The 17844-nt window shown below is 46.6% G+C and overlaps 1 protein-coding gene across 1 annotated transcript in view; it reads left to right on the top strand.

Moving 5' to 3' along the window:
- Nucleotides 1-11807, top strand: part of LOC138301826 (RLA class I histocompatibility antigen, alpha chain 11/11-like) — a 129141-nt gene extending 117334 nt beyond the window's left edge. The window contains exon 6 of the mRNA XM_069242323.1: nt 9419-11807. The gene's annotated coding sequence lies outside the window, so the exon portion shown is untranslated. The remainder of the gene's footprint in view (nt 1-9418) is intronic.
- Nucleotides 11808-17844: the final 6037 nt, after the last annotated feature.

Genomic DNA, 17844 nt, shown 5'->3' with positions numbered 1-17844 from the left:
GTGGACTTTGACGCATTCCCAGATTTACAAGGTCTCGTAAACCTGGGAATGTGTCAAAAGCCTACGCCTCCCAGAGGTGGCATAAGAGTGGCGCAACGGGGAGAAAATAATTTTTTTCTCCCCGTGTTTTCCTCTTTCTATGTGTACTGCATTCTGCAGCACACATTGAAAGAGCAAAATGCCTCTTGTGATTGTTTTTGTGCAGGAAGGTGTCCCTTCCTACACAAAAACAATCATTCCCGCAATGTAGGCACCCTTGCACCATGACGCAAGGGTCTCTGCTTTGATGCCTGGCAGCAGTTTGTGCTCCAGGGCAGGGGAAAAGGATCTTAAAGATACAGCACATTCCTGCCCTTTTGTTTTGATGCACGGCAGCACAGCGAGAAGGCTTGCGGTGCTCCCTGCGCCAAAATGTTGTAACAAAGCTCTGCTTTATACTTATTCTGACATTAACTGGATGGACAAAGTAGGCAATGTTTATCTTCGTGCCCTGACGAAAATCTTCCACCTTGCCCAACCAAACATCTTTGAACCTCTGTTCTCTCACTAGGCGTAACCTGACTGGACTTTGGCATCACTGTTCTTGCTTGGGTACTTCTTCCCTCCATAGCTTCACTCTAAGCTGTCATACCCAGACTGGACTTTGGCATCACTGTTCTTGCTTGGGTACTTCTTCCCTCCATAGCTTCACTCTAAGCTGTCATACCCAGACTGAACTATGGCATCACTGTTCTTGCTTGGGTACTTCTTCCCTCCATAGCCTCACTCTAAGCTGTCGTACCCAGACTGGGCTTTGGCATCACTGCTCTTGCTTGGGTACTTCTTCCCTCCATAGCCTCACTCTAAGCTGTCGTACCCAGACTGGGCTTTGGCATCACTGTTCTTGCATGGGTACTTCTTCCCTCCATAGCCTCACTCTAAGCTGTCATACCCAGACTGGACTTTGGCATCACTGTTCTTGCATGGGTACTTCTTCCCTCCATAGCTTCACCCTAAGCTGTCATACCCAGACTGGACTTTGGCATCACTGTTCTTGCTTGGGTACTTCTTCCCTCCATAGCCTCACTCTAAGCTGTCTTATCCAGACTGGACTTTGGCATCACTGTTCTTGCTTGGGTACTTCTTTCCTCCTTAGCTTCACTCTAAGCTGTCATACCCAGACTGAACTATGGCACCACTGTTCTTGCTTCAGTACTTCTTCCCTCCATAGCCTCACTCTAAGCTCTTGTATCCAGACTGGACTTTGGCATCACTGTTCTTGCTTGGGTACTTCTTCCCTCCATAGCTGCACTCTAAGCTGTCGTATTGTCACAACCTACTCGTTGTCTGTGTCTGTGGCACACTGGAAATGTGGCGAGGTTCTTGTTCTTATAGGTTCTGCCTTGGCCCAAATAGGGGCGACCCTTTCTGGTAGCCACGGTGCTGCTGACGGAGGGAACGCCAAATACAGTCCGTGCCCTACAGAAGGAGTCCCTGAGGGAACAAACCCCAAAGGGGAAAAACCTCAAATAGTAACTCCTGAAACAAAAAACAAAGGTAAAAATAAATCTGAATGAAAAAGCAAAAAATGACAAAGAAAAAAGCTGGAACAGGCTCAGAAAAATCAAATATCTGACGCAGAAGAACAGGAGCCAAGTTCACCACCCAAAGGAAGTGTTGCAGCGCAAAGAGGACAGGAATCACACACCTTATATACCCAAAGAACAGGAAGTGACCGACAGGAAGTAAAAGACACCATATTGGATTTGGAACATAACATAGAATTCCATAGTAAAGGCACTATATTAAGTAAGGCTCCAAGGCATGCAGGGAAAAGAAAAGCATCCTGGGAAAGAGAAGGGAATCATAGGTATGAAAGAAAAGCATAAAGTCAGGAAGAAATGAGGAAGACAGAAAAGAAAGAAAAAGAAACCGGAGGTAAGTGGGGAAAAAAGGGAGAGTGGGGAGAGGCAGGAACTAACAGGGGCGCATCGCGCCAATTCTGTAGCGAGGTCCCATGCCCAATTTGGGGCCTCGACAAAGATAATAAAGTGTAGGGGCGCGTTGCGTCTACTGCCGCGTGCTGTGTCCCGAGCCGAATGTTCGGCTTGTGCCACGTGTCACAGTGCGACAGTAGGCCCCCCCCCCGGAGCCCCTGGTTTGTGCGGAAAGAGACGAACAAATTGACGAATCAGAAGAGGGGCGTGAACAGAAGAGTATCTTCCCAAGAAAATTCACTAAGAGGCTAGCCTTTCCAATCAATAAGATACTGAAGATGGTTCTGGAATATACAAGAGTCACATATTTCCTCTACTTCATATTCAGGTTCATTATCCACCAACATAGGGGGAGGACATGTGTAATGTCGGGAAAAAGAATCAGGTATATAGGGTTTCAACTGAGAGGCATGGAAGACTAGATGGATTTTCCAGGTTCGAGGTAAACAGAGACGGAAAGTTACAAGATTAATTTTCTGAAGAATACAAAAGAGTCCGTAGTAACGAGGCTTAAACTTATTTTGGGAAAGACGTAGAGGCAAAAAATTTGAAGACAATCAGACCTTATCCTGGACGTGATAAGCTGGAGCCTCACTGCGTTTCTTATCAGCCAGTCTTTTCATGTATCGTTTAGTGACTAATAGATTATATTGAATCAGTCTTTGAATTCTATGTAGTCTTTTGGAAAGAGAGGTGATAGTGGGAAGTGTAGAGGGGGTCTTAGGAGTAGTAGGAAAAGAAGTGGGATGGAATCCATATGAACAGAAAAAAGGAGTGACCTTGGAGGCACTATGGACCGTATCAATGGGAAGATAAGTGCTCCAGTTACTCTGAGTGGAGTTACAGAAACTAACAAAGATATTGCTCAAATCCCTGGTTGAGACGTTCGGTCTGCCCATTAGTTTGGGGATAAAATCCAGATGATAACGCTACATGTATGTTCAAGATCTTACAAAAGTGTTTCCAGAACCGTGATATGTATTAAGGTTCCCTGTCTGACACAATGCTTTGGGGGAGACCATGGAGACGAAAAATGTGTTGAATAAAGATCTGACTCAATTCTTGTGAGGTTGGTAATTTCTTCAAAGCGGTGAATTGAGCCATCTTAGTAAAGGAATCTACTGTCACCATTATAACTCGGTTTCCTGCTTATGGAGGTAATAAGCACATAAAGTCGGTTGATATCGTGGGCCAAGGAACTGGTGGAACTGGTAGTGGTAGAAGTAGTCCTGCGGGCCTAGTACGGGATACTTTCACTTGGGCACAAATAGGACAAGATTTCACCATCTTTCGGCGTCTTGTTTCAACGTAGGCCACCAAAAGGAGCAGAGAAGTAATTCCTGCATGGCTTTCATACCCCGATGACCAGCTACTGGGGAATCATGACACAACTGAAGTGCCTTTTCTTGCACTTTTTTAGAATGGAGAAATAAGGTGTCCTTGTAATAGTAGTATCCTTTATGTTTGCGTATCTTGGGACGCAGATCCTTTAGTTCTTGTTCTGAAAGGGTTGAGTATTCAGATTGTATTTCATCTAGGAAGGACTGGACTACACCAATTATCTTGTCTGGTTTAAGTAGATATTGTGACGGGGTATTAGAACTGTCAGGATAACGGCGAGATAGGGCATCGGCCAGAATGTTTTGAGATCCTGGAATATAGGTAACATAGAAATCATACTGACTAAAGAAAAAGGCCCAACGAGCCTGTCGACTGTTTCGACACTGAAAATTGCGTAAGCATTGCAGATTACGATGGTCCATTCTTACTTCAAAAGGTTCCTTAGAACCCATGAGGAATTGTCTCCACTCTAGGCAGGCAGTCTTTAGAGCCAACAGTTCCCTTTCCAGTACTGAATAATTTTGTTCAGAATCAGAGAGCACATGGGATAGATAAAAGATCGGATGTTCTAAACCATTGTCGTCTTGTTGTTGTAGTAATACTGCCCGATGACTCTTTCAGAAGCGTCCGTAACAACAGTAAATTGTTTATTGGGTGTCCGGATGTCTCAGTATGGGTGCTTGAGTGAAGGCCTGTTTTAGGTTTTGAAAAGCAGTCTCAGCCATGTCTGTCCAGATGAATCTGTTTCACAGATTCTCTTTTTTGAGAGTTTGTGTAATTTGACTAGTTGGTTTCGCAAAGTCCAGGATAAATTGACGGTAGAAGTTGGCCAGCCCTAAGAAACATTGAGTTTCCTTGATTGATGAAGGGGATGGCCAATCTAGAATGGCTTGAACCTTTTCCGGATCCATAGAGATACCAATTGGACTGATATGATAGCCTAAATACTTCACCTCAGTCTTATCAAATTCGCATTTCTCCGGTTTACAGTAAAGTTGATGTTGCCTGAGTCTATTGAAGACTAGCTTAATGTGTGTGGGATGAAGTTCAGGGCGTCTGGAATATATGAGGATATCGTCTAAATAAATTACTACAGTGTGGTTTAACAAGTCGGAGAATATGGATTCCATAAATCTTTGAAACAGTGAGGGGGCATTGGTTAAGCCAAAAGGCATTACCTTATATTCACAATGTCCAAAAGGAATCCGAAAGGCAGCCTTCCACTCATCTCCCTTCTTAATGCGCAAGAGATCATAGGCTCCGTGAAAATCTAATTTTGTGAACCTTTGTGCCCCTCTGACAGCCTCCAAAATGTCTTTGATGAGGGGTAGTGGATATCGATCTTTTATGGTGATTTTATTCAATCCACAGAAGTCTATACAGGGACGAACATCTTTCATCTTTTTAGGTACGAAGAAGAGGGGAGTCCCCGCTGGAGAAAAAGATGGTGTAATAAGACCACTCTGTAGATTTTCTTGAAGATAATCCTTGAGAATCTTTCTTTCTGGTCCAGTGAGAGAATACATTCTCCCAAAAGGAACAATTGCTCCAGGATCCAGGGGGATGGCATAATCATAGTCTCTGTATGGAGGTAGTCTGGGCTTGGATGGTTTTTGAAATACGTCTAGAAATTCCAAATATTTGGCTTGGTACCTCCTGGACTACATTTATGGAAAATCCTAAATTTGATTCCGAGGTTATTATCTTTTTGGGAGACCAATAGGGGTCCGAGGCATAACAATGATCGTGCAGAACTGAGAAGACAAAGTAATGGTTCTGGTTTCCCAGTTAATATGCGGATTGTGTTTTATGAACCATGGGATTCCTAGGATTATAGAATGATTGGGGGAGGAAATTAAATCAAAAGAGACATGTTCCTGATGTTTCCCAAAGTGTAAACCTAGAATTGAAGTGGTATTAATAACAGGACCGGAGGATAATAAGGATCCATCTACAGTATGCACTTGTTCATGAACATCTTTAGGCATTATAGGAATCTGTAGTGTTTTAGCCCAGGGCATATCCATAGAAATGTCACTAGCTCCACAATCTAATAATGCCAGGGTTCTTTCTTCACTACCATCAGGTAACTGCAGGATAACGGGTAACATAAATAGAATAGTGGCATTTTCCTTGGAAGAACTGATGGAAGGTATTGCAGAAGATCCCGTCCCCTCCCTTCTCACAGAGGACGGGAAGTAGCGTTTCCCGAGGTCTTCATAGGACGAACTGGACAAGTACAGAGCAGATGACCAGCAGCACCACAATAAAGGCAAAATCGTCTTCTCCGTCTGTCTTCACGTTCGCTATTTGAGAGTGGACCACAAGCAGTATCTACCTGCATAGGTTCTCCTGCTGTCTCTCTAGATATAGGTCGAGGTTCTACAGGATGATGTACAAAGGCACGTGAAGTACTTGATTGGGAAGGTCCACGATTCTTTTTTTTCTCTAGAAGACGTTCTTGGAGACGGTATTCTATAGAGCTAAATCCATCAGACCTCGAAAATCTTCGACTCTGGTAGAGTGTACTAATTTGTCTTTAATTTCTTCTCGCAACCCTCTGCGAAAAAGAGTTACCAGAGTACGCTTTACCCATGTTGTCTCGGCAGCCAATTGTCTGAAACGTGTGATGTATTGGAGAACATCTTGAGTGCCTTGTTGAATATCACAGAGCACTTCTTCAGCTGATGCTTCCAATCCTGGGCATTCAAACCTTTGTTTGAATCTGCTCACAAAAGCTGAGTAATCCGACAACACCGGTCGTTGGAGTCTACTATCGGAGTCACCCAGGCCAAGGCAGGGCCTGACAATGCACTGATGAGATAACCCACTTTCGTTTTATCTTGTGAAAATTGTGTAGGTCTGAAGGCAAAGTAGACAGTCAGGGCATCCAGAAATTCCCGCAGCTTATTTGGGTCTCCTGAAAACAGAGGAGTAGTAGTAGAGACAGGAGGAACATCAGTACTTCGGGATGCCAAGGCTTTTCGTAGAGCCACATTTTCATTTCTTAATTGTTGCAGTTTCGGGGCCTGTTGCTGAATAGTTACAAGTAGGGACTGGTTAGGGTCTGCAGCCGCCATTGCAGTATCTTCCATTCTGCTTGACGAAGTCTGGTTCGTTAGGTGCTGCAATCTGTCACGACCAGCTTGTTGTCTGTGTCTGTGGCCCACTGGAAATGTGGCGAGGTTCTTGTTCTTATAGGTTCTGCCTTGGCCCAAATAGGGGCAACCCTTTCTGGTAGCCACGGTGCTGCTGACGGAGGGAATGCCAAAGGCAGTCCGTGCCCTCCAGAAGGAGTCCCCGAGGGGAAAAAAAGCAAAGGGGGAAAAACCTCAAATAGGAACTGCTGAAACAAAAAACAAAGGTAAAAATAAATCTGAACAAAAAGGCAAAAATGACAAAGAAAAATGCTGGAACAGGCTCAGAAAAATCAAATATCTGACGCAGAAGAACAGGAGCGAAATTCACCACCCAAAAGAAGCATTGCAGCACAAAGAGGACAGGAATCACACACCTTATACACCCAAAGAACAGGAAGTGACTGGCAGGAAGTAAAAGACACCATATTGGATTGGGAACATAACATAGAATTCCATAGGAAAGGCACTATATTAAGTAAGGCTCCAAGGCATACTGGGAAAAGAAAAGCATCCTGGGAAAGAGAAGGGAATCCTGGGTATGAAAGAAAAGCATAAAGTCAGGAAGAAACGAAGACAGAAAAGAAAGAAAAAGAAATAGGAGGTAAGTGGGGAAAAAAGAGAGAGTGGGGAGAGGCAGGAAATAACGGGGGTGCGTCGCGCCAATTCTGTAGCGAGGCCCCATACCCAATTTGGGGCCTTGACAAAGATAATAAAGTGCAGGGGCGCAGCGGGTCCTACTGCCACGCGCCGCGTCCCGAGCCGAATGTTTGGCTCGCGCGTGGCAGGTGGCGCAACACTTATCCAGACTGGAATTCTTGTTTGGGTACTTCTTCCCTCCATAGCCTCACTCTAAGCTGTCGTATCCAGACTTTACTTTGGCATCAGTGTTCTTGCTTCAGTACTTCTTCCCTCCATAGCTGCACTCTAAGCTGTCATACCAAGACTGGACTTTGGCATCACTGTTCTTGCTTGGGTACTTCTTCCCACGCAGGGGCGGCCAGGTGCAGGGTGCAAACAGAGCGTCGGGCTCCCAATACTTTCCTATGAGGGGACCCTGGGGATCACTTAGATGCTGCAGGCTGAGTCCAGGGGGTCAGTTCGGAAAAACCACAGGCTGGACAAGTCGGAGGGCCGCCTTCTGAATGTTGCTGCACCAGAGGTCGGGTTCTTGAAAGCCTGGGGGCTGAGAGTCCAGTGTACCTTTAGGCGTCGGTATCTTTGTCCGAAGCTTCCGCGGTTGTGGGGGGGTCCTTTGGATTCGCACTGCAGGTGTCCTCGTGGAGGGCAGGAGAGGTCAACCCAGGGTGGGCACTCGCTCAGAATCGCCTGGGGATCATCGCTAGCTGGTTGGGTCACCTGGACATGGGCCGTGGGCGTCGGATGCAGAGTGATCAGGACTCATTGATCCAGGGAGGCTCTGCAGTCCTTAGATGATGGTTCTTCTTGGACAGAGCCACTGTCCAAGAGATTTCTAGGTCCTCTGTGATGCATCGCAGTCCTCTTGAGCTTGGCAGAGGTTGCTGGTCAAGCAGGATGCATCACTTTTCTTTTGCAGTTTCTCTGAAGCAGGAGACCGGCCGGTAGGGCTGGGGCCAAATCAGTTTTAGTCTTCCTTCTTCTCTTCTGGGACTTCAGCTTCACAGTCCTTCTTTCTTTTTCTTGAGGTCACTAAGAATCTGACGACTTGGATAAAGGGGGCACTTAAATCCTGGATTTAGGGGCTTTACGGGAGTCAGAGAGCAGTAGCCAATGGCTACTGACCATGAGGGTGGCTACACCCTTCTTGTGTCCACTCCCTTTGGGGAGAGGAACATAAACCTAACCCTGGACACCTTAGGGGTGGTCCTGGCTGGGGTGGTCACTCATTCCTGCTTTCCATAATTTTCCCTCCGGATTTGCCCCAAAAGTGGGACTTTCACTATCTGGAGTGCTCTGTGGCACTGTAACAAGAGGTCTGAGCCTTTGAGGCTCACTGCCAGGTGTTACAGTTCCTGCAGGGGGAGGTGTGAGGCACCTCCACCCAGTGCAGGCTTTGTTTCTGGCCACAGAGAGCACAAAGGCTCTCCCCTCATGGGGTTAGAAACTCGTCTCGGTGGCAGGCTGGCACACAGACCATCAGTCCTGCACTAAACGATTGGGTAAAATAGAGGGGGCATGTCTAAGATGCTCTCTGGGTGCATTTTTCAATAAATCCCACACTGGCATCAGTGGGGGTTTACTGTTGCTGCGAAGTTTGATACCAACTTCCGATTATTCAGTGAAGCCATTATGGAACTTTGGAGTTCGTAATGACAGAATCCCAGTCCATATACTCAATATGGCTACACTGCACTTACAATGTCTAATGGATTTAAACACTGTAGGGGCATATTGCTGATGCAGCTATGCCCTCACCTGTGGTATAGTGCACCCAGCCTTAGGGCTGTAAGGCCTGCTAGAGGGGTGTCTTACCTATGCCACAGGCAGTTGTTTGTGGGCATGGCATCCTGAGAGGGGTGCCATGTTGAATTTGCCCTTTTCTCCCCACCAGCACACACAAGCTCCAAGGGTAGTGTGTATGTGGTTGGTGAGGGGTCCCCCAGGGTGACATAATACATGCTACAGCCCTTGGGGACCTTCCATGGCCACAGAGCCCTTGTTATCAGGGGTACCTTTTACAAGGGACTTAGCTGTGTGCCATGGGTGTGCCAATTGTGGAACAAAGGTACAGATTTTGGGAAAGAACACTGGTGCTGGGGCCTGGTTAGCAAGGTTCCAGCACTCTCTCAGTCGAAGTTGGCATCAATATCAGGCAAAAAGTGGGGGAGTAACCATGCCAACAAGGGCACTTTCCTACACAGTGTTATTCAGTGATATTCAGTATATTCATGTTTGCCATGCACTGTTACTTATAATCTGTCCTCTGGCTGTGGATGGGGCTCTTACTGTAGAAATATCTGATTCTCAGTATTTCCATTACAGATCCAAGACCTGGGGTTGGAGGCTCCCATCAGCATCTTCTGAAAGGAGAGAACATCCTTTGACAGAGTCGTAATCCATCTCTGGGCATCCGTTATCCCCCGCTCCTGAACGAGGCAGGAAGAAGCAGCGCTGGTCCTTCCTGACCTGGAGTGTTGTCTCTGTCGCCCTCTTCTTGCTTCCATGGGAACTTCAACCCTAGTGTTATAATTGTGCCCTTGATCATAAGGTGGTGGTGGGGGAGATTGTAACTGGGACATTCCGAGATTGTTTGTACAGAGGAACATTTTATTTTTCATATATTTTGATTTATTTTGACTGGGAGTAATACACCTTGAAATAACATATCATTCTTGCTTTTAGTTTGAAGTGTAGGCATTTAATTTAGCATTTTCAGACACATTTGACTTTTGTGATTTAACAAGCAGCAATATGTCATGATTTTGACTTTTAATTTGTATAACTAAGTTCAGTAGATCACTTTCAAGAAGCATCAGCTCTCCTTTTATTTCCCACAATGCCCTTCACCTTTGTGTGCCTCTGATTCCTGTAGCTTGCTGAGGTCTTTGAGGACTGAGACTGGAGGTGTTTACAGAGAGGTGGACTGAGTGATGAGACCCTTGTTATGAGGCTTTTCTCCCAGTCTTAGTTCCTATCTGAATGCAGATGTCATCATAAAGCAGCTGTAGATAGCATCGCAGGGGTCACTGTCTTTGGATTCCAGAACCACTTTGTGGAAGTTGTAAAATTTGTCAAAGGATAAAACAAAATCACCAGAGAAGAGACTGGGCCCCGGGTGTTGGATTATCTGACGATTAAATGACTGACAGGCCTAATTCACAAAGGTAAAAAACAACTTTGTGTTCTATTTTTTTTTGCTATTCACAAACTCCAAGTTAATAGTAAGCTCACGACTGCGGAGATTCCACAGTCCTGGCGGAGAACTCCGCACATAACAAGATGAATAGCAAACAATAGTGTACGTTTACCTTTGGGAATCAGGCCCACTGTATTGGTGTTACGGTAACCAGATTTACAAAGGTCCATTGGTACTGGGTGCAGTTTTCCCTAAATGCTGGGTCTCATGAGGTTATTTAACTATAACTGGTATAAATGTGTGCAAAGACACCACAATACTTACAACATTTGTGCCGGGTGCTCCGTATGTTTTTGCACTCAGTTTACAGATCCGGTCTAAACATGGGGAACAGTCATTCCTGTATGTGCAGCCATCTACATGGTACATAATGTCAGAGCTGCACGTCTGCGAGCAGGGCAGATAGTGTCAGAGCTGTATGTCTGCGCGCAGGGCAGATAGTGTCAGAGCTGTATGTCTGCGCGCAGGGCAGTGCGCGCAGGGCAGATAGTGTCAGAGCTGTACATCTGTGTGCAGGGTGGATATTGTCAGAGCTGTATGTCTGCGCGCAGGGTTGATAGTGTCAGAGCTGTACGTCTGCGCGCAGGGCAGATAGTGTCAGGGTTGTACATCTGTGTGCAGGGTGGATAGTGTTGAAGCAAGGCATCCATTTCAGCAGTCTTATGGTGACCGAGCCATACATCTTGATACAGAGTGGATATTGACAGAGCTATACATCTGTGATCAGGGTGGACAGTGATGGAGTCATACATTAATTTCTATTTTTCAATAATGGCAGAGGAATACATCTCTATGCACAGTGGTTAATGTCAGACCCAGACATCTGTGGGCAGAGTGGACAGTGTTGGAGCTGTACATCTATGTAGAGTGAATGCTGTTAGGATGGTACAGCTGTATACAGAGTGGATAGTGTTAGAGCTGTATGGACAGTCGGTGCTGTAGAGACTGTGCATCCTTATTGGAACCGCAAATCCGTATGTAGAGGGGATAGTGTTGGAACTGTGCATCCGTACGTCAAGTGGATGGAGTCAGGAGTACACCTCCTAATGAGGGAATAGGGTTGGGACCATGGAGTCGCATACAGAGTTGATGGGTGTGGGACCATGGAGTCTATAGGGGTAGGTTCATGGATTCGCATAGAGTTGATTGGGGTGGGACAATGCATCCATATGAAGAGGTGATGATATTAAAACATGAGAGAAGTCCTTTCTTGTAGATCTGTGAACTGGATCAGATGCCATCGGAATGGGGAATGGGGGAGGGGAGTGTCATAACGAATGGGCCTGTCTGTTGCTTGTCATTATGCGATGAGATAATTCTTTGTGTGTTTTTGCACCTAATGTGGAATGTGCTATTACCTTACTTTAAATGAAGCTTGTGATCTGCTGACTGGTCGACCTGTATCTCAGCTCTAGCTGTTCTTTAAAGATGCTTTTAGTGGTATGTGGAGTGTCTCTAGGAATCAACCGATGAGTGTAATTGTGATCAATAAATAAAATGAATACAGTAACTGTTTATCTTGCTATCTCGGCATGCTTTACATTTATTTATTTTCATATTTTCTAAACATCGTGACATTCCCTGGTAACTTGAGGAACTGCCGAAGCCACATTTTCATTTTTCAGTGATAGTCGCAGAGGCTGGAAGTGTTTAAACGCAGAGATCCAGTAAGAGGCTTTTGGTTATTACCATAGACAGTGAGGCTTCGTTAGTCATTCGAAGGTGAAAGCATGAGGGGTTCAGTTAGATGGAAGTGGGTCCCCATGGAGCCCGGGCCAGATTACACACTAGACACTAGAGCTTCCCATAGGTCAGTCACCTTTTCTTGTTGGGAGCTTGGCCAAGTCCCCTCAGTTCTACCCTCACTCCTTCTGAGAACATCTCTTGAAACCAACCCCATCCTAAATATTGAAGATCATTTATTTATTTGTGTTATAGTTAAGTCTCAATCCTTACTTCAGCTCGCACCCTGTTTTTTTCTCTGACATTTTGCCTCTTATGACAGATGGCAAAAGATGGAGGTTTAACAATTCACTTACAGATGACACTCCGTTTTTTTTAATTGAATATCAGTTGTTTTCCTCAAAATTATGGACATTGAGTTGATCCTTGGGATTCTTCTGTTACATATGATTGGTACATTAGCAATGTTTTCTCTAGAGATGTTATCAATTTTGTTTCAAGAAAGGAAAAGGTCTGATGAGAAATTCTAAAGTTGGGCTAAAAGTATGAACAAATTAAAGCATAAATTAAAAGAATTCAACCACGGATCAGATGAAATCCTAACACCTACAGGGGGTTCTTCTCTTAGGGGTAAGTATAATGCATTTTGGCAAATTTGGGGGCAAACATAGGAGAACACAGGTGAGGGAAATAAATTGTCTCTTCACTTGTCATTCAGTGGAGTCTGGTTCCAGCACGGTGTTCACATCACCAGGAATACAGGACTGACTTACAACTGCTACCCCAAAGTCACCCCTTAAAGGAGGGAGTTAATTATACACATTGTATCAGTTTTCCACATAAAGATCTACATGCAGGTTGCAGTAATGCACCTACAGGGAAGCACTGATGAACCCTCTGGATTTAGCTCTGCCTCAGGCACCATCTCCCCATTATCCAAACACATCATCTCCCCAGTCTGTGTTGTTTTTGTGATGTCTGCCAGTGCCAGTTTGCTCTAATACTACGTTGTGCCAGTTGTTAGAAATGTGTGCACATCCTTTGTATCATGTGTGTCCCACCTCATGTCTTGTATGTCTAATCATCACTTCCTTCCCAGCAGTACGATTTCCCAGGGTGACCTACTAGGATTGGAAAAGTAGAGAAAGACGGATTCCCTCTACCTGGCTTCACCCTAGATATCTGCACAAACTCATGAACCTTCTACTGATGGGGTGTCTGACTATACCGTTGCTGATACAGCCACCACCCAAAGACCCACTTAGCCGAATGCAAGCTGCAAATATAAGCCTGGGATTGAGGGAAGTTGAGTAGATGGCCATACTAGATCTCTCAGCTTTCATGTGGGATCGGGAACTCTTGTACGATCTGCAAATTTTCTTTAAGCAGCTTTGACTGATGTGTTTAAATAAGACGCTGCATGGCTTGTGTATGAACTTTGCTGCATGGTTTAGCAGAACCTTAAATGAGGGAGCAAATGAATCAGAAAAGTTAAAATGGAAGCATGTGGGGATGGATACCACATAAGCAGAGGAAAGTGAATACAATAATAAAGAATGTAAGGACTTCTTTGAAAATTCTGCCAGCAGCAGCTAGTGAAACCATCCCCCTTGATAAGACTCACCAAGTATGTTAGGTATTACGGAAGGGTCTAAGCTGCTCAGAGCGCCCATCAGTCTGCGGATGGTAAATCATGGAACGGTGATAAGGAATCTCCACTATATGTAATCACTCCAACCAGAACTTTATCATAAACAGAGTTTCTCTCTCAGTAACGATAATGCTATTTTAATTCAGTAGGTTGAGGTAGTTTGCTTAGTGGTATAAAGTATCCCAGCTTGGTATGTTAATCTCTGGTGACTTGCGTGAAACCAATGAGGTAACTCTACCACATTGCTAATGGCAATAATGTTAGAAGATTGTGTAAAACATTGTATAAAGTGAAAAAGCATAACCCAACCAAGGTCATCTCTACGCTAACACAGTATTTGGATTACGGGGGGAACTGATAAATGTTCAAAGAAATTGTGACTGCCAGTTTTGCATTGATATTAGGCACACAGGCAGTTCCCTCGCTGAAACTGGGTGATTTTGATGAATTCAGCTGATTATGTTGGCATCACCCACGTATGAAAACACAGCAAAGCCATGAACTTTGGTAGGAGCATTCAAGGGTTGGATATAAATATTTAATATTAAAAAGAATGTGGAACAAGGTCAAGCCTTGAGGTGTTCCACAGGATATTGGTTGCACTTGTGAACAGTAAGAGGATGAAACTACTACTTAGTTATGGGCCTTAAGAATGAAGACAAACCGGCGCAGTGCCAGAGGAGCATGCACACAGTCACAGCTGCCCGGTAAGAGAAGGGAAGGGGAGGATGCTTTCTGCAAGGCTGTGGCAGGGTAGGCCCCGCTGCATTTAGGTCGAACTCTGGCCCATGGAAGTGGTCAGACTATGGCCCTCATTATGATCCTGGCGGTCTGGGCCGCCATGCCGGCGGTGGCGGTAAATACCGCCTTCTGGCATGGAGGCCCAGACCGCCATATTATGATCTGCCCTAAACCCCATGGCGGAATTCACCGCCAGCGGAAATGCTGGTGGGGCGGTGTATTCCAATCCAACAGGGCAGCGCTGCCCTCCGGATAATGATACCCATTCCACCAGCCTTTTCCCAGCGATTCACACTGCCAGGGAAAGGCTGGTGGCATAAGTATCTTGGGGCGATTTGGGGGCCCCTTGGGGGCCCCTGCACTGCCCATGCACTCGGCATGGGCAGTGCAGGGGCCCTTGTGCAGTGCCCAATCGTGCAGGTCACTGCCCGATTTACGGGCAGTGATCTACGCCACGGGTGCAGCTGCACCCGCCGCACACCAACATTGGCGGCGGCTCCATTTGGAGCCGCTGTCAAAGTTACGGCCCCTTTCCCCGGTGGCGGAAACACTGTTTCTGCCCACCGGCCCAGCGGGGAAAACATTATATGGCCGGGCGTGGGGTAGTCGCGCTGGCGGTCATCTATTGACCGCCAGCTCAGATCATAATGAGGGCCTATGTTTGGGTGCGGCATGTGGGCCGGTTGCTGTGCTTTACCATAATTTCCATCGTTTCCATTGCTTCCATCATCTACAACTCCACCAGATGGGTGACCTGTATCCGCTCTTAGATCAGAAAAGTCCTGGTAGCCCAGACCTAGGCTATGACTGGCCCAGGGAATATGAAGGGGTTAAGAAGGTTGCCACAAACCACTACTGCGGACCGCCACTGCCACTACCAACTAGAAACAGAACGGGAACGAGGAGTGTCAGAGGAGCTTCAGGAGAACCACTCGGTCACCACTGGGCAACCTTTGCACAAGTTAGCTACTTTCGGGGCCTAGCACTCCAACCTCATGGATGGATTGGGAGCCAGGAGCATTCTCTTCCTTGCTTTTCTTCACCCCTGCCTGTATAGCGTGCACATGCCCCCCTCGCTACCAGTCAAGACAACCAGTTCAGGAGAGGAGCGAGGCGTCGCTAGGAAAATACTTTGAACTTGAGAAGACTTTGAACTTGGACTGATTCAAGTGCACAGCTGCACTACAGCTCTCTACAGGACAACCAGCACAACTAGCCTGCCTAGACCACCCTTGGGGTCCCAGGGCAGCCTAAAACTCTACAGTAACTGGCAATTTCATACAGCTCAATCACCACACGGCTCATCAGGATGAGGTGAGGGAAAGCTTGAAGTTCACTGCGGCAAGGAAGCAAGCAGAGGAAGTGCACACAACAACCCACTACCATTCAGGCCAGGCAGCTTGCCTTGACAACCAACCAAAAATCACCTCTAACTCCAATTACTGAGAGATGCAAACCTGCCCATCCTCTCAGACACATGTGACAATAAGGGCCTGCCAACCCCCTAATGCCAACAATAAATAGTACAAACGAGGACTATGCAGCAGTGCCCTCCTATGGCCTTGCCACCACTATTGACCACAACAGATATTTTCAAATCCCAGTTTACCACCTAGATGGACCAAGGTGCTCCTAATGAAGTTAGAAGTGCAGGTATGCCCATTTCCATGGGGAAACACCATGGAATGGGCACAAAGATACCCAGCAACACCATCACCCACACCACAGGGACACTACAGGAGGAGGGAGCCCATCCCAGATAAGTTGCAAGTAAGTGTACATGCGTAAGTGTCGTGTGCCACGGGGGCCCTCTTACATGGGCCCCCTCCCCTGCCTGGCACTGGGTATGTTGGGGCTGCCGTGGGGACACTGGTCCCCTGTGGTGGGCGTTGGGCTAGGGGTAATGACTCCTGTCTGGTGAGATCCTAGCCTCCGACGCTAGTAACCTCGAGAGGGAGGCTAATCTAGATAAGGTGAATCCTATAGTAGGGACCCCCAAATCAGAGGCCACAGCAAAAAGTAACAACTCTCCCCCAGACACAGCAGTCTGGCCTTTCACGTTCAAGAGCATACAATACATGGTTAAAGCCATGGATTATCATTTAGCAAAAATTGACATTCAAATAGAGATGTTGAACACAATCGCCACCCATGTGGCTGGGATCGATGGCAAAAACTCTGACCTAAATACTCTCATTAGAAGGGCCCAAGAAGACATTAGAGAGGTAACCCTAAGGTGTACCTACTCTCCAATACTGGAAAAACTGAGCACGCTACCAGCCACACTTGCCGACTCGTTCTATGAGCTAAAGGCCTTTTTGACTGGACACTGGTTCTCCAGTTACACGATGGCCACTCTGATCCCTGGGTTGTTTGGTATGAAACAACTCAGAATGATAAATACAAACTGGTGCCAGTATTGGATTTAGCCATAAATGTACCCAGGGGTCACCTTAGAGGTGCCCCCTGCAAAAGCTGACCTAACTGGCATGGTTCCATCCAGCATGCCACCTCCAGACAACCAATATACAAACCTTGGGGAAAAGCCCTGTCTCTGGTTTGTAAGACAATGCCCTTCCTCAGTGGAGGAGCTAACACCTCCTCCCTCAGGAATGTGCAACACCCCTGGTGGTGAGCTTCAAACGGCTACTGCCCTTGAAACATGAGCCCCCAGGCCTACTGTTAGCAGCAGATGGCTTCCCCATTTGTCAACCCCCACTTTTGGCTGGAGCAAAGGTGGGAAACCACACAAAGGGTAGGAGGAAGGGTCTCCCTGAGCATGCACCACCTCTAGGGACTTGCAGGCGAAGTGGACCCTCCATTTCATTTCCCTCCATGTTGGTTGGCAGAAAAATAGCCAATGAGGTTTAGGGTAGTGACCCTTCCCACAGGAAGCGGTCACTGCAGTGGGAGTAGCCACCTCAGGGTAAATATCCCATTGGACACTACCAGGTTCCCCCTAAAATGGCCACTAAAATCAGTATTTAGTGGGCTCCCCTAGACCAAGAAACTAGATTCATCACCAAAGAACCTGTCAGCACGAGAACAGAGGACCTGCTGCACCAGAAGAGGCTCCAAGACCTCTGCTTGCTGCACCTGAGTCCCGACAATCACCGCTGCGGAGGAGCTGACCACTGGACCGACCTTAAAAGCCCCAGAGGACCTCCAGGCTTCATAAATAGCCCGAGATCTCCCTCCTGAGTGGAGGCACCACTCAAGAAACCAAAGAAACTTACAAGGAACCAGCAAACCGGTGAGGGTCACTTCACCGACTGGATGATATCTCCGCAAACAGAAGTCGCAGCCAGACCAGACGACACACCAACGACAGCCCAACGAGACCTACAAGTGTGCCAACTTTGGTGGCACTGGGCCCTCCCGTGGCCGAGTTTTGCCAATACCCTGGGTACTGGTCAGTGCACAAAAACAGCTCACCAAGAGCTGCAACTGGACCAGGAGGAAGCCCCAGTCAAGGGA

This window comes from Pleurodeles waltl, chromosome 6 (assembly GCF_031143425.1).
Source record: "Pleurodeles waltl isolate 20211129_DDA chromosome 6, aPleWal1.hap1.20221129, whole genome shotgun sequence".
NCBI lineage: Eukaryota > Metazoa > Chordata > Amphibia > Caudata > Salamandridae > Pleurodeles > Pleurodeles waltl.
The sequence above is the reverse complement of the archived record's forward strand: the minus strand, read 5'-3'. Positions and strand labels throughout refer to the sequence as shown.